Below are 26,026 nucleotides of genomic sequence, written 5' to 3' on the forward strand. Positions count from 1 at the left end.
ATGTAAATAAGAAAAAACTACAGCTCAGGCAAAAAAGTCAAAAGTTTACATTATAATCAGGATCTAATTACGCTCTTGTCTTGAAAACGGTACATTGACAGTGAAGTATTTTATGTTTACAGGAACTTGTATAAAAACTGAGCATCTAAACATCTTGTGAAAACCTTCAGTAATGGACGGCTTTTCTTTCTTTCTTTGGCTTATGATCACAGTATAAACTGGATCATTCCCAACACGGTGTACATAATCAGAAACATGACCGCTTTCCCTCTTATGCAAATGTTAGCATGCTAACATGCTACCTCAATGATAAACATCACCTGCCAGAGCAGGTTTGCGGCATTTCAGAGGTCTGAAAATTAAGCAACACAGACAGAGAAGAGGTTGAGCTTTGTTCAATGTTAAACTATGATGAATCACAGGCATACCACCTGTCTAAGTTAAGTTTTTCTAATTAAGTAAAACATCAATCCCACACATCTTTAAGAAACTAAACTATTTCCTGCTCACTCAAGGGGAAGGTTTTGTTCCCTTTTTAAAAACATAGAAGAACTGTCTCTTTATTATAACCTTTCGGCTCGACACAAAATTGTGTAATGTGTTTACGTGTTCAAAGAAAAACAGTGACTCCGGCGCCAAAGAGTATAACTCTTGTGATTGTAGCTTCTCAATAATGAAAAATAAACAAACCCCTATTGTTAGCATCAATTCAATAATCCAGCCTCACACCTGTTCTGTCCCTCCAGACCTGTGTTTCACCCTTGGCGTTGCACTTCAAAAACACTTAAGTACAACACTAAAAAAAGCAGCATTAATCCTCACACAGGCACATATGTATAAACACTTGAGCACACGTGCAGTCATCATGTCAGTGTACAAACACAGCCTTAAATCCTCACCAAATATCGCCTTGCTCTGGAGACAAACCAAACCACTTAAACCGCGTTTGATTAGTGTCTGGAATTCATCTGCAAATGCACACTTGCCTTGTCCTCCTACATGGCTGCGATTCATTAATTAGATTCTTTGTGCAACTGAGCTATCCTCAATGTTTAAGGTTACATCAGGCCTCCGTAAGTGGCTGCCTGATAACAGAATGCATCCATCTTCATTACTCAGGCCTTTCTGTCTCGGCTTGCTCCTCCACAAGTGAGCGATGTCAGGAGGTTCTAAGGAACTGATACATTTCATTGCATTCAGATCCTGAACTTTTGCCTCCTTTGATTTGAGTCGCTCTGATTAAATTACTGGGTCGTGGTTTCCACTCATATCAGGTTCTTTTGTGCTGATTTTTCCTTCTAAAGGTGGAACAGTGCTGCTGCCAAAGGAAATCCAAAAAGTGTGTTTTTTTTCTGTTTGCAGGCAATTTGGTAGGCTTGCTGTTTATGGATGTAAAGGAAGGAATATTAGATAAGTGTTACAGCAAAGTGATTTTGTAAATCCTCTTTTAATGTCACATTTTATCTTCCTAATGGAGCAATAGGCAAAGAGAATAGACTGCATATAGGAGCGGATGTGGGGGTGGCAGTAGCTCAGTCTGTAGGGACTTGTGTTGGGAACCGAAGGATCACCAATTCTAGTCCAGGTGCAGACCAAATCTGGGAATTGGTCTGGTTGTTGGAGAGGTGCCAGTTCACTTCCTGAACACTTCTGAGGAGCAAGGCAGCAGGTTGTTACATGTCTACCAAACCCAGGTTATCAGGTTGCTGTTGCAGTGGCTTTACAACTAAGGAAAGCGTTATCAAAGGTTTATAGCTTTGTATTCTATGTTTCCTCTAAATGGGACCAACATTTCCACACCAAAAACAAGTATTAACATATATCGAAGCCTTAGAACTACAAATTGAGACCAGCAAAACATTAAGAACATTTATTTTTGAGAATCTGAAAAATGGCTCATTTTGAAGCTGCCTTGCATACATTTAGATTTCCTTTTAGAAGCAACTAAGTCTCCAGTTGAAGGCCATTAGAGAAATGACAGCTTAATGTCTTTCCACACTCATGCAGAGATTGAAACTAAGAGGCTACATTCTGCATTTCTTTACAGCATGTGGGCTGGAGCTGTTGCAGAAAGTCAAGTCAGTAAAAAAAAGACTGCCTTCCAAATCAATCTGGTATTTTACCAAAAAATTATTTTAAATAATCCAGCTGATTTTACACATATTTCATGTTGAGACAAAGCTTTAGATCTGGATCACATTAAGGTTGTTACATTCAGAATTCCTGTTGCAATTCATTTGGAAACAAGAGAGCGCTACCTGAAATCTTCTTGTAATTCAAATGATTGAACTTAAAATTAGATTTCTATAAAATGTATTATTTAAGCAATCATTTATAAATCACAAGCTATTGTTGAAATAATACAGCTTTTTTAAATTTGTTGCCATAATCCAAACCTTTGCCTTCTCTGGCTTTTAGGATATTTGTGAAGAAGAGAAACACAATGTTTGTTGACAAAGGAAGCTTAGACATTCAAATGTCTTCTCAAACCAACATGTGATTTCAATCTTAGAGGAAACATAAACAGACTCAAATGCCTAGGTAAGAACAAATGGATATGTTGCCACAGGTTTCCTTTGTTATTGAGGAATAGGCGTTTATAAAGCGAGCTATTAACATGTTGCTAATTATAGTGGTGAGTACTTACAGTCTGAGAGACTGAAAGCAATGGAACACATTTGGTGACGGTCCTAAAAAGGCAAATTTGAATAAAGCTGTTAGCGACCCATCCATCAGTGGGATTGGAGCTTTTAGTCATATCAAGGCCAAGCCAGTTTGCATTGGGTTAAAAGCAGCTTCATTGTTTCCCTTCAGCCAAAATGTGCTCCTGTGAAGAAGGTGATTAAAGTAGCCATAAGGAAACCATCACATCTATCATGTTTTCATGGGGACTCTGCTGTGAATGTAAGCAGGTTTTTTAGTATTTTGGAGGCTAGTTGTTCAGAGGAAAAGGACACACGGTAGTCCATCTTTACCTTAAAGGGAACATGATTAAAGACACACCATATGAGGACATGTATCACAGGCCTGGCAGACCTATCTGCCCCTTTTGGACTCATCAGAAATTACATTTCCTCTGCACCTAATCTTAAAGTCAAATAACACGAGGTAATCCCAACACTCGACTGAGACACAAGCAATAACTTTAAAAGTCGGCACCAAATACATTAACCACTGGTTAAAAATCACAGTGTGTTAATTACATCCTGATGTTTTATGGCTATGACCTTTAAACACTATACCAATCAATCAATACAGGAGGGGAAGCAGCCTATTGGGAATATTTAGATCCACATATTCTGAAAGTAGGGCACTATTTATCCAAACACAATCATTATTAATAGCTGGACAGTCAACCCAAATACATTTTCTACATATTTTTTTTCACATTACCCCCCTCTTCCTCCAGAGGTACGGTCCAGTGTGTGGATAATTAATTAAGAACTGTCACATGAGTACAGCAAAGAGGACAAAGGCACAAATACAACATTATCTCTTAAAGCCATGGTCAGCAATGTTTGACCTGCCTTTAAAATGACTGTAACGTTCTCTCTGACATATTATCAAAGACCAACACAAAAGTTCATGTGAAATGCTCTCTGAATTAATAACCATGGTGGAACAAACTGATACGGACAAAAAGGGAACGATACCAGTATCATAGTCAGATTAACCACTGTAAAACTTTTCATTTCATCCCCGTTTGTTAGGATTTCTACCTCTAAAGTTTTGTATTTTAATGTGACGGGTATGCAGTTTACAGTTACAAGAGCTGTATCACCTAAATTTAGAAAACATTGTCACCTTGATTTGAGTAGATGACACAAAAACAGCTCCTAAATATTGTATTTATTTCAGGTTTATTTGTATGAGGACAAGAATGGAGCAACTGCTTTGCTACTGTGTTAATGTGTTAATGTGTAAGGTAGTAAGCCAAATAGAAATGCATTGCAAATGTGTGCATATGTCTTCAGCACAGGGAAAACACATTGCATAATGCATTCTTCATATTTTGAGTAACTAGACCTTTAAGGCTTGGCAGGCCAGCCCTTCTGATTTTCAGTTGCTCAGCTTCGACCAGACATTCACTGCTTTGGGAAGAAGTTTTTGCCAATGGCCAATTCCACCTTTGGATGTCTACACAACATGACATCTGCGCACATTCAGTGCTTGAAAATGTTATTAATTCATTGTACTGTGTCTGTGTGGTTGACGAGTTTGCAACAATCACTGTTTATGCCTTCAGCTGTACAAGGAATCATAAACATTTGCCATGAGCGAGAACATACTGCTGAAATATTTAACAACCAAAGGAAAGTATAGCATTTGCTGCAGGATCTGGCTTGGTTTTCTTAAACTCAGTACTTAGTAACCTTTAACTGGCTGTTATCGGCGTATCGACTAACTTTAGTTAGATCTCCTAATTTCAGCTGCAACACAAATTAACTGTGTAATGTGGAAATGCCAAGCAGCTCCTGAGACAGCCTCCTGTGTACTTGCTGCTTGTTTGCTAACAACAGGGATGAAGTTCTACTTAGCAGGACCAGAGCAGAAAGTCTATTAACTTATTGAGATTAAAAGCCTGATGCCTTCCCTCCCACCCGACCCTCTGTGGCCCCTTCCCCCCGGCCGGCATCACACCTCCAAAGGAGAAAGGTGATTGATGAGAGCCATCAGCCAGCTTGGAATCTCTTGTCTCATTAGACTCCTTATGCATCTAAGATGTTTCCACACACACTGGGAGAGCGAGGCAGGGGGAAGGGAGAGAGAAGGTGTGCCTCCTCCGACTTTTTAGAAGATAAGTACTTGCACTAAAATATTTACTTTGTACATTAATCTCAGGGAAATTAATTTGCCATAATACTTGCTCCCTTAGTCCTTTTTCAAATGAAAAGTGTGGTTTCCACTCCCTACTTCTCTCGCCCAGTGAGCTTTCTCTCTTTTGATTTACTCTTGGGACTGCTTTGAAATTAATGTTCCAGGGGGAGTAGTGTTTGGACGCACAGGGTGGATCCCATCATCGACCACTGAGGCTGTCCTGATGAGGGTTAGCTGGAGTGGAAGAAAGGAAAGGAAGGAATGTTTCATAAGCATATCCCTAAAGCCGACAAGCACAATCACATTCGTGCAAGTGCAGCACATTATTATGTACTAATTGCCAATGTATAGCATCATTACTATAATGTGCTGTTGATTGTGATGCTGCAAACCAAGTGGGGTCCATTCTGTTTGGATAAATAACCTCATTGTACTGAAGACAATAACCAAGACAAATAGTCAGAATCAATGCCCTCCATGGAGACGATTCAGTTTGTGCTGTAGCTCATTGTGTTCTCTTTTGTTTTAAAAGTTGTTTTAGAGCACTTTTAAAGAAACACAGGAACCATGTTATGTAAGTTAGGAATAGTCACATTTAAAATAAGAACTTTAACAGCATCCTGCCGATTAGCTATTTATGAAATGGAAACAGTTTCAGGTGTTTACCCCTCGAATATCACCAGGGGATCAGAGTTGTGTCTTTAGATTTTTTTAGATGGCAAAAAACTGTAACAAAATATATACAACAATATATATATATTATATATAATATATATACTATAGGACTATTTCTGGGGGGAGGGGAAGTGATTAAGGCATAAATTGGATACTGCCCAACACGGTTGTCATAATCAGGAACCTTGTTGGGTATGACCCTGCCATAGCATTGACGTGATGTGCTATACACTTCCCAACAAACAGTTGTCCAATCAAAGCAATCTTAGCTAGTCCTACTACCTACCCAAATGTTATAGAGGTGCAATCAAACCTGATTAACTTCTGCGTCAAATCTGCACCTTATGTTCCCAAATATTTGCAGTATTGCTGCCTTTTTAAACTCTGCAGAAGGAAGAACGCTACAAGCTACTTTAATCAACTGCTGCTTATTATTTATCAGCTCCAAGTCTAATACAATACGCTCGCTTTCAGTCGACATTGTTTCTTGTATTTGGCTCAAATGAAAATCAATATTACAATCATAGAAATCAAACTGCCAAGTAGTTTTTGTAGAATTGCAGAGCTATGTAGACACGCCAACACACAAGTATGTAGTGGCTTAGGCCACTATGGTGTATCTGCGGTGTACATTCAATTCAAAGTATAAACCAGAACTTAAGGCTGTAGTGAGAAATAGTCTTTTTGAACAGTTCAGGTTGTGTTGTCTTCTTTCAAAACCAAACACACAAGATACAATTTAATCCAAGTGTTTGATTAAACAGTGTTAATCTGTTATAAATCCAGGGCTCGACATTATAAGTGGCCCTCTGGCCCGGATAAATGATTGATAGAGCCCAGCCCAGCTGATTGCACGTTTAGCTGGCCTACTCGGCCCAGTTAAAATACTGCCTGAAAAAAAAAAGAAGACAGTAACACGTTCTCGATTCACAGCGCTTTCCTGTCAGTAATTTTTTTTAAACGTTGCGCTAATAACAGCATCAACGTATCATAACAAACCATAACTTGCGCGCTCGCTACTCTCGAATTGTAAACTCGCACACAGATTTTAGCGCAGGTTTTCTCTGATAAAAAAACCTTTAAAGTTTTAAAACCATCAGATCCCGACAAAAACCGGGCTTAAATCTGCATTCAAAGGAAAAAAATCACCGGAAGAGTCGAGAGTGACAGCAGGACATGACGAAAACAGAACGGAGAAAAGTTTGAGCCACAGTGACAGACAGCTGGAGGAGCTGGAACACGTTAAAGTTAAAGACTAGATCCTGGTAAAGATAAAAGTTATTCACAAAGCATCTTAGCCCTTAAGAGAGCTCCTAAAGTAAAGATCTAAGGATGAAGAGTTTCTCACAGAGAAGAAATAAGGGGAGAAAGGTGAGCCTAACAATTCCAGCTCTATCACAGCCTCATATTAATATCAATCAGATTAAGTAGAATCTTACAGTCACCAGCATGGTGAATAAACATGAGCACATAAATATAAGAAAAATACACTATATTTTATATATTATATATATATATATTAGAGCTCAATTAATTAAATAAAAGTTGTAATTTTACTTACTGCATCAGAATGGTTCAAGAGTAGCCTAAATTGGTGACTGTTATTCTTCGAATCAAAAGTAATGTTCCTTGGCCAGCGGTTACAATGGTCGGGCCAGTGATCTTTGAAAACGGGCCATTGGCAAATTTAGCTTAATGTCAACCCCTGAAATCAATGAAATGATTTAAATGTCTATCAAACAAGTTTAATAGTACAGTAGCATTTTAGTGTTACTGAGGCCAAGCATTTCATTACCAAACTTATTTTACAAAGTTAAAGGTTACTTCACTTAAAATCCTCATTCACCACTATGAAGACAGCTATGCAGGACAAAATCCTGGATCATTCTAAATATCAAGTCCAGACAATACGACGTTTCCAAACAAGTTAAGGAGCTTGCATCAGATTAATAAGGTATTTTCAGCCACAAAAAGTTGAGCAGTAGATAACAGAACACTGCCTTTGTTGACCAACATTTAAAATGTAAACCAAACCATTTTAATGACTAAATCCGCCCTGTAGTCATTGTAAACTGCATTTTTGTTGGGCGAAAATGGATATTCTAACAACTATAACTTAGCGAGTGGTAATTTGTGGCTGTTTCTTGCTTGTGAGGAAGTGTGGGACAGTGTGAGAGGATGTGCATGAGTGTGTGTGAGATTGGGGAAGACAGAGAATGCATTGTGTGAAACAGTTTGTGTGTCAGAGGGAGAAAAAGCGAGGGTTTGTCTGTGAAGGGTGGGGTTTTGGTCATCTGCCATCGGATAAGATATCCTGACAAGGCAATCAGAGAGAAACAAATTCTGCAGCCACATGGGTTCAACTCTGCCGTTCTTCACCCTGATGAGCTTTTGAAAAATGGAGTGCAGTTGAAATTGGTTTTGTATGAGAGGCTTCAGATCTGTTCCTCGTCAGGATTATTGCCACCTGTCTTCATTGGCTGCAAAGGTCTGTTAATTAATCTGCCTCTTTTTTTAGTGGCCAGAGAGGACGGGGTGAACAGAGAGCGCTGTCTTTCCTCCTAGGCAAAGGTGTGTCAGATGTACCATTCCAAAGAAATACACGTCTAATTTATGGAAAAGACAGCCATGATGTTGAGCAACATCCCTAATCAGGAGTACATCATTCCCTTCCTTTTTAATTCCATGAGTGACGGTATTTAATTGGATATTTAATATAATTTAGTTAATGAAAGTGCAGGGAAATTTTGTTTGAGGGACAGTGATATCTCATATGATCAATGAAGCTGCAAATAGAGCTCTCCAGAGATTTGACTGATCATATCTGTCTGTAATAGTGAAACTGCTTAGTGCAGAATATTAATAAATAAATGCAGAAATGACTATTTGCTAATGTGGAAATATATATGCAACATGTCTGTTCTTTGGAAGGTGATCCCTGATTAAACATGTCGGCTGATATCAGTAAATGTAAGTGGAAGCCTGCAGTTAAGAGCAGCAGCATGTGATCCAGCATTGATTAATTGGACATGGATAGATTAATATGCCACTGGATACCCATGCCAAGCTCATCAGAGTAAAAGTGTTATTACACAACCATCAGCTGTGATGCTGTAAATGAGCAGGAGAGTGTGGAGGGATTTACTTGGCCTGAATACCGCCTGAAAAAGCAGCTCAGTGGACTTTCTTTTGTTGAAAGAGGCCCAATCACAATCCCTCAGGAACTTGTCATTGGCATCTTCCCTGCAAAGTGTCAAAGTGATCAAGTGTGAGCTGGGATTGTCCGCTGCAGAGTGTCTGCACCTGTGCATTCCTTTAAGTGTTGAGATCATAGAGTGGAGTTTGAACTTGGCCTGCTGTTTGCAGCTCAGGCGTACCCAGACTTGCCTGCCTGAGAGCAGCCTGTATTGTACACACACTCCTGTCACTCTCCGCTTTTCCTTTGGAATGTAAACCACCGGTGTCACACCAGCGTGTAGTGCGACTGCACGTTTGTGTTGCAGTGCAGGTGCAGTTTGGGGTTCAGCATTGATGTTCTTTGCCAAGTTTTAATGTGCAAATGATTGAATAATACAACACTTACTTGGATTTAACTGCTTGCACAATAAAGTGTTTCTTTCTCTTACAAGTCCGAACAAAGAAAATCATCAGATAATGTTCATTAGATGTTTCCCCTCTGAAAGCGTGCCACGGTACCTTTAATCAACAACACTTTAACATATGTTTGATTAAAGTAGAAATGAGCCGTTGTTCCTCCAAGGACGTCTTTTCATGTGAGGAGTTCTTTTTCATTTAGCAGATGCTTACAGTAAATGCAGAACAGTGTTGTTGCCGCCCACAGGTATAATCAACCAGAAAATTAATAATCATTCTGCAGGACTACAATAAATCATTACGCTTTGGACAATTAATAATGGAGGCGAAGCTTGGGATGTCTGATTACAATAGTTATGATGCATATCATCAAGATTTAAATTTCACATTTCACAATGGAATTTCAGACACCAGCGCACATTACTGATGTTTAAATTTGGTATGAGGGCGTGTCGCAGGGCTTGAGGGATGATGCGTATCCACATCTACAACTCTAACCAAACTGCTACTACAAAAATTACACAGCAGTACTTTTTTGGTGATAAATTTATACTTTATGAACAGAAGAGCAGGCTTGATCCATTATTACATGGGATAAGTGTTTTATGGAGCTTCTCGTCCAACACCGTCTGCAATAACAAGCCCAGTATGTTTTGTGATTCAACTAGACACTTGACTACAAACTTTAAAAACCAAGGGCTTTCATAGAAGCTATAGTAGCCATCTTGTGATTATTTTCCCTGATTTTTCCAAGTTATTCAGTCTTTTTTAAAGCTCTTGTGAGGTGAATTTTATCTAGTTATAAAAACAGACTAAACTTAATACTGATGACTCTTTATGAACTATGAAAGCATACCAAATCATCAGTGACTAATTATTTCTATCAGGTTATTTGTAATGCTCGTAATATATTCTGCAGGGTAGGACAAATAAATATAATTACACGCTACCCAAAGAGCCTTTATAAAAAGATTTAAACAAGAAATATTCTCAATGTGTCATTAGGTTTACTGTCAAAAGAGGCAAGATGAGATTTACTTTTAAAAACACAACTAACATGTACAGGACAAAATCAACCAAGAGTTAAGAGTCCATAGGGGGCACCAAAAGCACCAAAATCTCCAGAAAACAAACGTTCAGTCTCACAAGAAATTCAGCTTTGTTTGGATTTTCAGTAAAGAAATAAAGAAATAAAGAAAAAAGGGCAACTTCATGACAAAAGGGTGGCATTGGTTATCATGAGATATTAAAAAAATACCACAATCCTTATAATTTCCTTAAAAAAAATAGTTTAAAGGAATTATTATTATTTATTTTTTTTATTGTAGTTTTTCCATTATCAATGATCAATTTTGGATATCATCAACTAATGGAATGCAAAGAAAATGAATGAAAACTAAATAAATGTTTATTTTTTAATTTTTAATTTAAATCAATCAATAAATCAAGCTTTATTTATAGCACCTTTTATACAAATCAAATGCAATTGAAGGTGCTGTACAGCAGCTGAAAAACATGAAAAAAAACATTAAATAGAGACAAAACATGGCAAAACCACAAATAGATTTCGAGACTAGAAGTAAAGCCTAATGCACACTAATCAGAATAAAATATATGCAGTTAAAACAGTGAAAAGGTAAAGAGTTAAAAAAACAAGTTAGAGCGTTACAGATAAAGAAAAATATGATTAGTTGAGATAATCAGAGAGTATAAAAAGTTTAAAAATAGATAAACGCTTATAAAAGAAGGTAACAACACTATTTTTTGTGTGTTTCAAAGGCAAAGTGCAAACGTGTTGGCTCTAACCAAGCACGAAGGAGAGAAAATCTATTTTGTCTTTTAGATAAACTTTTTAATACAAATGAGTGAAGTTAAGTCATTTACAATCACCATTGATGAGCAACTGCCCGTTATTAGTCACGCAAACAAAGTCATCTAGTCTCACTTCAATACTGCTCAGTGACCGGGTTAAGTACTGGTAAAAAGTTGGATAAGTTTCAGTTTGTGTGGAATAAACAAAGTTTAACAACTACTGTAAAAGAGGCTATATTCTTTTTTTCACTGAATATCATGCAGCTTCACCTGTTAATGAACCGTACACGCAGTAAAGCTCAAATTCTTAATAGAACTCCTCAAAAGTTCCCCAGTATTTTTTTTTTACAGTGCCCCTATAACCCAGGTGTTCAGACGTCCTGCATGCTGTGAGGCTAACTAGCAGCGGCTCCACTCAGTTTTGACATCCAGCTTTCAAGAGTCAAAGAAACACTGAAGAGAGCATGGGGGTCCAATATTTGAGCAGGGTAGTAAGCTCATGGAGTGGACATAAACTTCCTCCACCTGACATGTGGTGGCAAGAGGATTAGTTAAACACACTCAGCCTTGGCTGACTCACACTTTGTGAAATCACAAAGTAATCTGGAGGCACATTCACTTAGGAGGCAGCTTGATGATCCCAGGCCAGTGATTTATTCATCTTCGACACGTTGCGAGGCTGTAAGAATTTGTCAAGTTAGAATCCTAATTAAAACTGTTAATCACAGATTCCTGTTTGTTCAGCACTCGAGTGAAATGAAAAATGTGATCAAATTATTCATTGCTCCCTTTCAGACAGGTAAGTCAGCATAGCCCTGAGCGTCAATGTGCCGCAAACGCTTTTTTTTTTTTTTTTTCCCAAGGCATATGAAGACTTTAAGCCCTGACTTTTTAATTTGTTTAATATCCACAATATACATCCACCTGATCTGCTCAGATAGATCTGTTTATGTAGATCAGCATAAGTTGAGACATCTAGAAAATGGGCTCCAGGCAATGAAGGGTTTGCAGTGGACTGGATCAAAGTGCATGTTCAGAACTGCTGCAGCTTAGAGTGAGAGCGAAGGCCTGAAGCTACATTACAGAAAGTTAAAGTGACTTTTTTTCCTCTGCCCTGATATTTTATACTGTTCAACATATTGATTTTGACTGTCTCGAGCTTAATGTGTTCATTTTCCATTGAGGTCAAGGGACTTGGTAAGAAAGTCTGCTAGGGGTGGTGGTCAGGGGAAATGTATAGGGATCAAACAAACGCTGGGATATCATTCAGGAGAAACCTGTTACATTTCACAAGAAGTGAATGTTGTTACTTAAACACAACATTTGAGTAAAAGTAAGATTGTAAGTTGTTTAAGTTATTTATGTGGCATTTGTTGTACATGTGTTGTTCTACCATATGCAGTTGTATTGTATAACTATGGACAAACATGTTAGGAGAGTAGTTCATGATATAAGATATATTCCTCTTTTAATTTAAAGCCAAACTATGATCCCCCACCCCCTTACATTTAAAGCAGTTTGGTGCCTCAATACAGCCACACAACTGTGACAGAAGCTCATTGTTTACCATTTTACTAATCTGTACAAGCCACAATGCTCAAGCTTTATTTGTTTCAATCATAACTAGATGTTACTATCGTTAACTAGACCATGGTGGAGTACTCCGATCTTTTGTCCTTGGGCCATCGGCCAAACTGCTGTATTAGTATGGTGTTGCTTTTGACCAATACATTTACAGTTCTCCTATCTAACAAACATATAGCCTATCTCTCATCTTAAGAGAAAACCCTTGTATTTTTACATATGGTGTATAGATGGAAACCACAAAGCACCAGGGAGCCAAGTACAAGAGCGGAGCAAAACAAATGGTTGCATGGCTGCCTGCTGTGAGGACCCTATTATAGACACTGTGGACCCCAGCAGGCAGTCAATCCAAAGACCATCCTTTGATGTACAGTAGCTGCCTGATAACAAGTCAGACACTCTGACCAATACTTACAATCTATGTGGATATGTTGCATGGATAATTGAGAAAACTCAAAAAAACACACCAGAATCAAGTTTAATTTCATTCTAAACTTAAATAAAGATTTGAGCTATAAGCTGACACAGGCTATAAACAAAGCCTTGTCAATAAGATTTACTGTCCTGTAAACTCTGCTGGAATCCACTGGGGCATGCTTTGACTCATAGTTGGGCCTTTCAGAAGAAGATGGCAAAAGGTAGAGTATGAGTAATGTAAAGTAACATGACCATATTAAAACAGTAAGCTAAGGACTCCAGGATTTCCAGGAGGAGCTGTATGTGTGAACGCAACAGCCACATTTTTTACTCCGATATTACCCGGAGTTTATCCTGCCAGACCCCTAGTATTTTTTCCGCAGATAATCCGGAGGAGCTGATGTGAGAGTGCAGCAGGATATTCTCCGGAGAAATCAATTTCAGCCAATGAAAAGAGAATGACGTTTATATACAGTGACTGCCTAAAGTGTCTGCCCGCGACCACTACGATCTCCGTGCACGTAATTAAACGGCTGCATTATGTTTTCTGTTCGTCAGTATGATGTTCTCCTCTCTTTTGTGGATGTTGTCATTCCATTGGATTACACATAGCATTGATATAAAGGCAAATATTCTCATTATAACGTTGTGTAGCGGACTCTGTTGTTTCGGCCGCTACTTCCGCGTTGTTTATTTATGTCACGTCTTACGTTGGGAAATCCCCCGCGCCCCCTCCCCTCTGACAGGTATAGTCCCCCGCTGTGAGGAGCATATGTGAATGGCTACTTCGGGAGAATCTCCGGAGCTTCATAACAAAGCTACCTAGGGGAATAAACGTCACCACCCACAGGCTCAAGATATGTTCATGAGACCTTAGACCTTGGACAGTTGTCAAGTAAGCCATTGTTGTAGTCCATCCTGCCATGTAGTGTGTTACATGCATTGCATGCATGAAGTATAACAATCTGAAATGTAGCTGATATATTATATATTATATATATATGTCAAATCCACATGAGACATAAAGTGTTGGTATGTCCAACTAACTGCAGTTAGTTGTAATATATGTCTATTACGCAACTATAATACACACAACAGATGTAGATATCCAGATAAAATAGAAGTTACTGCGTGTTGAGAAAAGAGGTTGTTGACACTTTTAGCTCACACAGCAGTAGCCAATATAGAACAAAGGCTTACAATGTTTACCAAAGGGAAAGAAAAATCATTTTGGGTTTAATCAAATTAACTGGCTTGTGCACATACAGTTACATAAAGAACTCAGTTGGGTATTTTGGTGTTTCTTGTAAGGCTGACTTGATTATGTTGATTATGCTGTCAAACAAGACCAAATGTGCTGCATTACGTGTAGAGGCATTGAAAATGTTTGGAGAAAATAACTAACAAGTGTTAGTTGGATTCAACAGGTGACAACATTCTAACTTCGCCAATTGCCACATCGAGCTCCTCCTCTGATGAAGTGTTTCAGAAACCCGCTGGAGATTCTCCGGGGCTCCTCTTTGGGAAACTCCTGGTTAGTGGATAGTAGTGAAGAATGTGTGTGTGTGTGTGTGTGTGTGTGTGTAGGAGGGGGGTGCTGTAGATTAATTGGTCTGCTTCCTCCAGTGTGACATCCTGCTTCTTTCACCATAGAAACAAGGCAGCAGTAAAACTGTACAAGATAGGACTTGTTCAAAGAAACACTGCCTCATCACCACCATCTTTAATGAAATCAAACACAGACACACAGTAGGGGACATGGGGGGCCTAATGGGGTCTAATGCATGTACGCTAAGTGCCTATGATAAGATAGAAAGCATTACATCATGCCAGAGTACATCATGCATCAACATGCAGGTTAATCTCTGAATTCAACAGCAGTTTATGATCTCTCCCAACATCGAGCAAAATCCATTCCAGAGAAATATGAAACTACGAAAAAGGATTAGACTGACATATCTAGGGTAAGTTTATCCAGTCTGGAGACTACAGAAGATAGAAGTCCTGCAGAGAACAGAGAAGTGAAACTCAATACTGTTACATCATTCGTATTTATATTACTTAACCAGGGGACTTTAACTCTCTCTCAAATCATCATTCCTTTTGCTTTTTCGCCTGTAGTGCAGTGAAGTTTTGATGTAGAGGGTAAAAACATTCTTTCACCTACATCTTATGTTTAATCCCTGGCTCCTCGAGGCAACATGTTAGTGTCCTTGGGTGAGATACTGGATCCCAAATTGCTCCCAAAGCTGTACCTTCAGTAAGTGTGTGCGTGTGGTTGTGTGTTTGTGTCTGTGTATGTGTGTGTGTGGTAAATCCTGAAAGGGGATGTTTGTGTGAATTGGATGCAGTGTGAGGTACTCTATTTGGTCAGTAGACTGAAGAGGTAATAAATAAGAGCAGTGCATTTACATTTCAGCAGTTCAAGGTATTTAAAATATCTTAACAGGTTTTCGAGATCTTGTGTTTCTAAATGTTGTTCTTTAAAGAAAGAAGGAAAGCTTGGGTGTTCAAAAATGAAGCAAATGCAGAATGGCAAAAAGCATAGCAAAGACGATGTGAGTACAAGATACGATCCATGGTCGCTATAATACAGGGAATATCATACATTTTGAAAAGAGCGCCCGTGACGTCAACAGCGCCTTTCTGAAGAGTTGAAAGATTTTCAACTTGAGCGGACAAATCGCACAAATGCTTCTTGCAGACACTCCCGAGCGTACAACCAGCGCTTTTCTGCCCGGAAAAACTCACCAGAATTTGTGTGGAATGAATTTTGCCTCAGTCTGGTAGTAGCTAGCTTGAGAGGCGGTGTTCTCTAGATCAGTTCTGTCTTTTCTCAATCAAGAAGGCACCAACTTCAAAATGTATTTCACATTTCTACTACATATATGACCCAATGTCAATACAGATTCATGTTTAAACCAGTGAAGTATCCCTTTAACTCCAACTCTTTGTCTACTAGCTTGCCATCATCTAAAATGCCTCTTTGGTAACCAATGGGTGACATCACTGAGACTATGTCCAATGCTGGATGATAATACATGCACAACAAACAAAAGCAACATTTCCTGCCAACAGATTCTAGGTTTTATGCAGACAACCTTGTAGTGTAAATAGAGATGACTATTTGACTTAAATTCATTTTTGGATTTTAGTCATAAAACAGAAGCTAAGTGGCAGCCCAGATCACAGTTCTTAAAAATACCAACAAAAAGCGTTGGAGATTTACAGATTTAAAAATGTAAAAAAAAAAAAAATCACAAAAACTTTGTGATCAATGAACACTCAAGGAATCTTAACCAATAAACAAGCTCAGCACAAGCTATCAGACGCTAGGCTAACTGCCCCACCAAATGATGATTGTTATCATTAAACTGTTTCATTCAGTGTGTGGAGAGGTTTATTCTGGTAGGGGAACATTCTGTAAATATTTCAGCTCCTGTTTGAAACTCAATTGACAGTTTCATTTTGAGGTTGGTTAAAATGACAGCCTGCCATGTTGGTCTTGCATTTCTCTTTGTAATGACACAGTTCTAAAATGAAAGTTAGAAGATTTGACAGACAAAATGCAACAAATGATTCCAAATGATGACTTTTGATTTTGACAGTCCTATTTCAAATTTACAATATTTGTCAAAAGTTTGTTTGTTTTATCATTGTCATGCTTCTTAAGGGCCGATTGTTTCAGGATTGGATAAAAAAAAGCAATGAACAAACAAATCAGTAAACACCAAGATTATCAGGTACATTACTACATTACTTCCTTAGATGTATTTATTGCATGTTGGTGAGATAAGGTATTGTAAGTGGTGCATTTGAACTTAATGAGGTGAGACCAGGCTACATTAGCGGCTAGTAAATTGATACATTACTGTTCTTTCCACTGATTTTCCACACAGGAGTCTGCTGATGGGCCTGTACTCGGTGTTAAGACGGCGTTTACAGAACATTGCCCCTCAGTACGTATCTGCATGTTAATAGAGACAATTTCCTAGTCTGTCCACTGTCCTGTCTAAATAAAGGCAAAAAGAAATGTGTCTCTTTAAATTAAGTCAATAACAATTCATCATATGTTAATGGAAACAATGTCCTCCATGTGTAACTAGAAAAAAATAAACTAAAAGAAAATATCAAATGGCCTAAAAGTGGATGTAAGTTATGTATATAAAGAATTACCAATTAGTTCTACTTTCTTATTATATCTATCTATCACCTTGCTGCCCTTTACATTTATCTTAAAACCTCTTTGGCCCATAAGTTGGAAACAACTGGTATAGGAAACCCCATATTATACGTCTATTATATTTCTGTCACAGAGTAGTCAGTGACATTTTCAAAATGTCTTATATGTCTAATCTTATAGAGTGATTGCAACTTTCACTGTTATTCTACACAAAGTACCTAATTGTTGGAATGATTTTTAAAATGGAAAGAGTAGTTCAGTTATGAATTAGTCAGAGCAGCTGTCAATCAAGTCGTCCAAATCTGTAGCAAATACATCATCTTCAAATGCTAATTGTACCGTGTGACATCTCTTATTTAGGTGATTGGGGCCCCCCTCTAAAAGCCCATCCAGACACAGATACGAAGCTCTGCTGACCTTTAATTTCATTCAGACTGTGTACAAATGACTTCAGCATAGCGCACTTAAGGAAAAAAAAGCCAGTGAAAGAAAGTCTTAGCAAGATTGTAGCTACTTTGGGTTTGGGCACTCTGGCATTATCTACTCCCTGGCTTTAATGACTTCCCGCCGAGAGGAGCCACGGTGAGAGCCTTGGCAGTCAGACTAAGAATAGCATTAGACACAAGGTTATCTGGGCATTACACTCACTGTAACATGCAATTAACTCTACTCCTCCATTTTCATTACACAATTATTCATTAATGTCAATTTAATTTTATGCATTGTTCTACATGACCAAAGCCTGATTACGGGGCCCTTGCACTCCAATATCCCGAGTTAACTGGTGCCAGCCTCACTCGCAGGCCGACTAATTGCAATTTAGCCCGAGACAGCACCTCCCTCTTTAGGCTGTCCTTAATGGAGCAACTGATTCTCAGACAGGTAACGATTGGAAAGACAAAGTGCTTCTCTATCTGAATGGAAAACAAATGCTCTGCTGCTAAGCTGTTTTCTTTGTGATAGCACTAAGGTCTGCCCTTTGTATTCAGAGAGGGACAAGAGGTAATATGTTTCCTTAAATCCTATTTGTCTTCCAATTCTATCTCCATATAGAAATAAGAAGAGCCCATTAAATCACACAGGAATGTCTATACAGCGGGAGCAATTGAATTGAGTTTGTGGACAGATAGCCATTTGCATTTGCCAAGTCAAGATTAAGGTACCATATGTGTGTTTTTTATTAAAAAGCTAAAAATAACTTAACATAATCTGTAAATACATGGATGGATAAACTTCAGATTGATATTCTCTGTGTGGGCTGTTAATGTCACATCTTTTCGTCTGGCTTGTGTCTCCTACTTTTTATGAAAGGTTTCACCAGCTCTATAGGCGACAAAAGTAATGTATGCAAATAAGTCAAAACTAAAAGAGGGATAAATAAAGTAACATGCCTCACAAGTTTCCAGGAACCGTGTACACCAAAGGAATAAACTCTGTGTTTAAGTTAAATGCTTCTCTTGCACTGAACACTCTTGAACTGCTGACATAAAGTCTGCTTAAAGGGATAGAAAGCCTTTCTATTGAGAAACCGGTCGGAGTACCGACACGGAAGCGAGGCTATACATCGCTGCAGACAATCTCTGTTTTACCAAATCATTTAGCTAAGAAAAACCAACCTAATAACCAATGTTGGTGTGTAGTGTGTATTAAATGTTCTAATTTTTCAGCGCATTACTTTGCCGTTAGCAAGCCTCTATGTTCTAACACTATTTTGCGACTCCAGCAGTGAAGGATCATCTGCTCGGTCTGCAGGCCTCAAAATCAAATACAACCAAACCAAAAAGTCTGATATATTGACAGTGACAACCATCCCTTTAAAGGATTTGTTTTGTGGACAGTCATAGAGCTCATGGAAGAGTGGACTGCTTTGTCCTGCAAAACCATCCATGTCCTTCTGCAGGAAATATTGTGTTTTTATAGGGTTTGAAGTCGGGTTCAAGACGACTAGCAGACTAAAGGATTAAAACCTCATACATACACAGTTCTTTAAAGGTATAGTATGTAGAATTGTATGACAATGTTTACATTCAAATATATCTAAAATGCAACGAAAGTGTTGTATCACTGCTGCTCGTGGCTGGCTGGGCCGGTTGGGAGTAAACAGTGGAGCGTGTGTTATCTTCAGTGTTTGGATTTAACATATAGATGCAGACACCGTGAGAGAGGATGAAGAGAAGTCGAACTGACCATATGACCGGGTCATGTGCATACTCGACCATAAAGACTCGGTCTGTACAGATCAAGTACTGTGTTCTACTGCACTTAAAGTTAACAAGTGTGCATGATGGCTGCCGTTCCTATGTGTCTGCGTGCATGGTGCTTGTGTCCAGGTTTTGCTCCAGCATGCAGACAGCAGAGCGGCAGCAAATGTCAGCAAATTCTGCAATATTCTGTGATTCAGTTGATTTAATTTTCATTGTCAAATTCTATAATTCCGTCCATGTTCTCCACATCGCAGAAATCATAGGACGCTATCTCATTAACATAAAGCGAGTTGGAAAAGTGCAAATTCCAAAATTCTGTTGACATGAGAATTAAGACAGAAATCCAGCCATTCACATTGTCGAGACATTTTACCGAGCCTAAATGTTGGACAGAGGGATGGACAGACCCAAAGAGATATCCCTGGAGATGTGTTGGTAGCGTGGCTAAAAAAAGGCAATGACTGACCTTTCAGTTCCAGCCATCTGATGGTAATTAGGTGCTGCAATCCCAGTGTTTATGAAGGCATTAACACAACAACTGTTTGGGCTTTTCCTCCATCCTGTCTCTGTCCTCTGTAATGCCTCTCACAGTGAGCACAAGTGTTTTGTGTGATATTTTAAACTATAGGAAAAGGGCAGAGAATTGTTTCACACGCTTCTGTCAGGAAATGCGGCTCATGTAATAATGGTAAAAAAAAAAAAAAAAAAGCTAAACCACGAGGGAGCATTTTTTAATACACCTGACATGGAACACATGATTAAAGAGTGCAAATTTGAGGGTTACCGCGGGCCAATTGGACCTGTCTTTCATGCACTGATTCACATCAAAGAGTCTCAGGCAAGACTCCTTAAGGCATACAGTATGTGATCAAAGCACTCCTCTCTTTGTAAATTCTATTTTATCCTTGTTGTTCATATTGTGTTTCACAGTAACCGTACAAATCACATGCATAATTGGGAGGGTAAAAGACATTTTAATTCTTCCACAGGCGTGTGTTCATGCACAAAACAAGAAATAGTAATGTGATATAATGATTAATGTGCCTCTTTGTTGATTGACCATTGAAAAGACTACTCTTTTATTCTTCTGTTCTGCAGACTTTGTAAGCAGTAGGGCAGCAATTATTGTTCATTTTCAGAGCGAGGATAATCATGGCCTTCAAAAGAAAATTAGATAATAAGCATATAAAATATGAAAAGAAAGAAACAGCCAACTAGATTCTTCATTCGCAATAAAAGAAGATGTGATTAGCATGGCCAAAGGTTTACAACATTTTGTTTGAATATAATAGATGTAATTACTTTCATGTCCAATTGAATTCACTTCATAACAATATATCAGGATGAGGTGAAAGAAGTCTGGATTTAAAGTGTGAGATTTTCTCTTCTGTGTCTCGGCTCAAATTAAATTGAAATGATTAAGTGTCTGTTGTTGTCGTTGTTTTCGTCTGAACCTAAACAAAAGAGTCTTGGAAAGCAGGATGATTAAGATCATTATTTTTTTCTCCTATATGAAAATAAACGTCTTATTGTTTGAGGAAAATGAATCGACATGTCTAACGTGTAACACAGCTTTAACTGACCTCACCTCATGACATTTGAGCCCCTATAGTTCTCATTATACGCAACTCCTCTCACAGCTTCATTCAAGTCTTCATTTACTGTGGAAAGGCAACAGTTTGATGTTTGATGAGTGGAGTAATACACCAAACAATCCTGTCCAATGGGAAGCCAGGACATGCTTAGCTTTGCTTAGCACAAAGTCATTGAAGTCGTAATGACCTTCTAGCTAGGTCAGACTCAGCTTCACTATTGCTAGGAGTTCTTTAATGGAGCACCTGTTGGGTTGAAAGTAGGGATGGGAATTTACAGTAATCCCTGTACTCGATTACTCAAATGACCTAATGAACGAGTACTCGAGTACCCGCAGATTATTATTTTTTTTTTTTAACCGTAAACAAAAAAAGGGTCCGTCGGACACAGACCTCCCGGACCGGAATTGTAGACTTTATGCCTGTAAAATGACATAAACATCCAATATTTAAACATAAATATCAATAAATAACCAACAGCAGAAAGCGATTTCAATTTCAACAACGTCGCTAACAACGACGTGTGCTAACAGGGCTAACAAATGACGTGATGCGAGACTGCCTGTTTTCTGTCTCCGCTGTTTTCTCCTTGTGCTTTAAGCATCGAACTAGTATTTCTATGGTATGCGAGTTTAACGCCACATATCTTGCACTGCACATTAACTTCATCGTTCTTGTCGAACTACTTCCAGACATCACATTTCTTGACTGACATGTCGCAGGTGTGGCAGACGGTTCTGTATTTGTTGCGCTTTTGCTTTCAGTGTAATAATATGTTCCTAGAGAGTTGCCGTAGCTGCCGTAAAACAGTTGTTTTTGCTGAAATCTGGCTCGGTGTGTACTAAAGCTGAAGCCGTGGCCGGAGAAGTCATACGTTTGTATCCCGTTAATTATTTTCCTACCTAGTATATTCAGTGAGGCAAAAACAAAAAGCTGGGTCACACATGTAACGCTGTATGAGTTCTTCAGTGGCACTTGGTGGTGCTGCTGTGTCTGCACTGGTGTATGCTTGTTTGTGTCAGTCAGGTCATACAGAGATCCAACATGCAGACAGCTGAGGAGGAGCAGGAGAAAGAAGCTGCAGCTACGCCCAACGCAGTAAAAAAAAAAACCTTGCGAAGTTTGTGTTAAAAACGTAACTTTTCTGGTACAAACAAATCATGTGGTTAAACGCCCTTTGAGATTTACACATCAAATGGAAAATCCACTCACATTTGGCGCCACAATACTGCTCCCTTAGCTTTACTTATTGTACACTACTATGATAATGCATTTGAACTTAAGGAGTGAGACTGGGCTGGGAAAAAGTGTAACATGTTTTCACGGTCGGTTTAGTCCGTAAGACATTTAAATAACCTTAAATATGTTTGTTTTTTAAAGGAATTTATATTGAAAGATTTGATTTTCAAACAATTTCATGCCATCCAGAGAATCTAGGCGCTGATAGACTTTTGCTATAAACTAAAAAAATCTTGCTAAACTTTACATTTATTTACTTTCATCATGCAAATAACTGTACGGCACCAAATAGCATTTTTGAGTCTCCAGGCGCACATTAGCATGAATTCATTCTCCCTCTTGTTGTTGAGCGATGGTGCTGCACACATAAACTTACAACAGCTCTTGTGCTTACACATCAAAAGCTCATATTTTATGTTCTGATTCAGTTGTAACAGGGTTGGAAAAAACAATACCCTTTCATTGCTTTAGATAGTTTTATTTCAAAACTTTGTTTTAACTCTGATTTTAAAAATGGACTTGTATGTTTATAAATCAAATAGCTGTAGACAAAGTTCATAAAAGAAAGAACAGGTAAGATTCATCATGTGCAGTCATGATTTTGCACCTGGCACCTTTGTTTTTCTTGAGTCCCATCCTTACACACTGCGTGCTGGTATTGACTGGGAGCTACACCTGCCCAAAGGTTTACACACCATGAAAGGTAAAAATTCCTTTAACAGAAAACAGGCATGTAAGCAACTAACCTGTCATTTGTGCAGGATGATTTTTGAAGAATGAGTAAAGGTTTATTAACCATAGTATGGACTTGAGTGAAATACACACAGGCATTACAATCTACCAGATGTTGATAGACATGAAACAACAGCACATTCTCCCTAACACAGGTTGTGTGTGTTGCTAATATGTCTACTCTGTTTACAGTGGGTTGAAAAATAGTATAGAAAAATGTGTTGTATGTGGTGTGTGGGACGAAGTAGGTGTTGTATAAACTACAAAATAATGATTGTTTAGAAGACAAACCCTTTCACCAGGACTGCAAATGTTGATCTAGATCCCTGATGAAGAAAAAAAACAGTTATCAATCTGTCTGCTCTCTATTTGCTTTGTTCTGTTGACACAATCCAGACTCTGTTGTGCAATCAACGCCAAGGCTGATTGGTGGGGATTGATTAACAGCTTTGTGCCTCCCCCAACTTCTAATTTCTTTTTTGTCTTTTAATTAAAAACCTAGTTCACTTCACCTCTGGCTGTATTGTGCTGCAGTATAATGAAAATGAATGGAGTGCAGCCTTGGGCTGAGAGCACTCCTCATAAGATTATAATTGTCAAGATTAAACTCTCCTAAACAAGCTTCAGCTGAAAACATTTTCAAACATGAATTAGATTAGTGCATTCCCTTGTACAGAGAATACATGCATCTAATATTTTGTAATCGTTGTATTATTAATACATAATGCTCAATAATAAATGACACATTCTTTCATAATTTACATGATTTTGGGGGAAACAAAAGGAAAACGAAATCCAAACCAACAACAATCAGATACAACCCGGTTTCCAAAATAAGTTAGGATGTCGTGTAAAATGTAAATAAAAACAATATGTTATGATCAGTGCACATGGTGGGACACATGCTGCCAAATAGACAATTAAAGACAATGACAGACCTCACTCTGCACGTATTACAAGGACTTATGAGAAACTTAATGTACAAATTTATCTGCCAATTGAAGGATTCTCAGAATTCCATCATTATGCTGTTGACAAATCCCAGTCATAGTTCTGTGCGATACCAGTCAGCCTTGTGGCGACACTGGTACGGGTGTCTTTTATAATATTGGTGATGTTTTGTCTGTCTGTATGTCTTTTTACCCTGTGTTTTTATTTTGCTTGCTTTTTACATGTTTTCTAATGGACTCTTGAGTCTGGCAATAAAGATGATGATGATGATGATGATGACATGGCTCCGGAGTAAGGGTGGTTTCATACGAGGGACCTGGGCTCGGATCCGAGTACAATTGACCCCAAAGTCCGGTCATCTGATCAGTGTGAACACAAACTTATTGTACTCCTACTGTACTCAGGTACCGTGCCCGAGTCCGCTTGAAGAGTTGGTCTTGAGCACGATTGATGTGTACTTGAGTACAGTCCGTGGGAGATGTGAACGCAATAGTGTTCAAAGGAAGTGGACCGCTATATGACGTTATTCTAAACAGCTCCTGTCGTTTCCAAAAGCATCGTATCCGCACAGCACAAGCTTGTTTCATCTCCTCCTTTTCATCCTCCACAGTAGACATGGAAGTAGGAAAAGGTCGTTGTTGGCGTATCAGAAATAACAAAAAACATCCATTTAGCAGGATGGACTCAGCCCGCGAGTTGTTGCCATGGTTGCTTCTAATTCTATCTGCTTTCTGGTGAATTTACAAACCCACTATCTGCATATTGCCACCTGCTGTATCGGCCGTTTACATACTCAATCGTGCTCGGGCACATTATGAAACAATCGTGCCTAATGTGAAAACCCACGAAAACAGTCTGGGTGATGCAGTCCCAACCTCTCACCAATTACCGTAAAATCCGGAATATAAGTCGCACCGGTACATAAGACGCACCCTGTTTTGAAAAAAAGTTTAAACTGTTTTCCTGAGTGACGATTAATATTGTGTTCAGCGATGTCTACAACGTGCAGTTTCTGTGCAGCTGTGTCGCTCTTAAAGTCCCGTTTTTTTTCACGTTCGGGAGTTTGCACTCCTACTAGCTACAGTACGGTAGTTGAGCTCTCAGCCTGCAGGGAAAGTTGTGAGGCACAGACTCCTAGCTTGCGACGTTGCGCTGCAGGACCCGGCTGGTCACTCTTTAACTTTAATATAGGACTCTTTAAATCAAAAGAGCACTCAACAAGGTTTATTTACGGAAAAAATATACAACTGTTTTCTGTAAATGCATGATTATGACCTCGTGAGGGAGAAAAGATGTGGAAAAAGTTGCGTAGCCAGCCTGGTCTGTGTCGCCGTATTACCCAGCACAGCGTGCACTCAGATTTCAATACACAATGAATGGGGCTGGGTTTTTAATCGCATCAGGTTGCAGTTAGTGGCTGCTGCCCCGCTGTAATGACGGTGCGTGTTTCAGTATTTTATACTGGTATATTGGTCGCACGGTGTATAAGACGCAGCCGACTTTTAAGACTTAAAAAATAGGTATTAAAAGTGCGTCTTACACCCCGTATTTTACGGTACACATTCTTGGAGGAATATGAAATGTAAAATAGGACCCTGAACTGTCGAACAGCTGGAACACATAAAGAAAGAATGACAAAACATTACAGAAATCGGTGTCATCAGTTCCCAAACTCCAACAGAGTACTGTTAAATAAAGAGGTGATGCAACAGAACCATGAAGATGACAGATGACTTTTCTTAAATGTGATGTTGGCAACATACAGGACATGGCCATACAATTTTCCAAAATCAAAGAAATTTCTCAGTTTATACATTCGATATGTTGTCTTGTGCTATTTTTCAATTAAATATGGGGTTTCAATGTTTCAACCAACTTTTTCAGAAATGGGATTATAAGATTTGTTGATGTTTTTTTGCCAGAGATGCAACACTGGTGCAGTAGGGTGTTCTTGTTTGTACTTAAGACAACTATATGACTACATCTAAAGGAATCATGCAGCAATTGAAATGCAGTCGTAACATTAGACAGCTCATAGTCTGAATGTCTCAGTCAGCAATTAAAGGGCATATGGGGAGACATTAGTAAGAGCACAGGGGGTCTGGATGTTAATGTGAGGCTGAACTTTCTGTACTCACTTCTTCTGTTGGAGTGTTGAGACGGCTCCTCTGATTGTCCACTGAGAGTTGTTTACATTTCTTCAAAAGCTCCATTTAGTTTCCCCT

At 38.7% G+C, this 26,026-nt stretch overlaps 1 protein-coding gene across 1 annotated transcript in view; it reads right to left on the minus strand.

Moving 5' to 3' along the window:
- The window catches only part of LOC132957753 (uncharacterized), a 75,020-nt gene that overhangs the window by 12,150 nt on the left and 36,844 nt on the right, over positions 1 to 26,026 (minus strand). The gene's annotated exons all lie outside the window — the stretch shown is intronic.

Source organism: Labrus mixtus, chromosome 3, assembly GCF_963584025.1.
Source record: "Labrus mixtus chromosome 3, fLabMix1.1, whole genome shotgun sequence".
NCBI classification, from domain to species: Eukaryota; Metazoa; Chordata; class Actinopteri; order Labriformes; family Labridae; genus Labrus; species Labrus mixtus.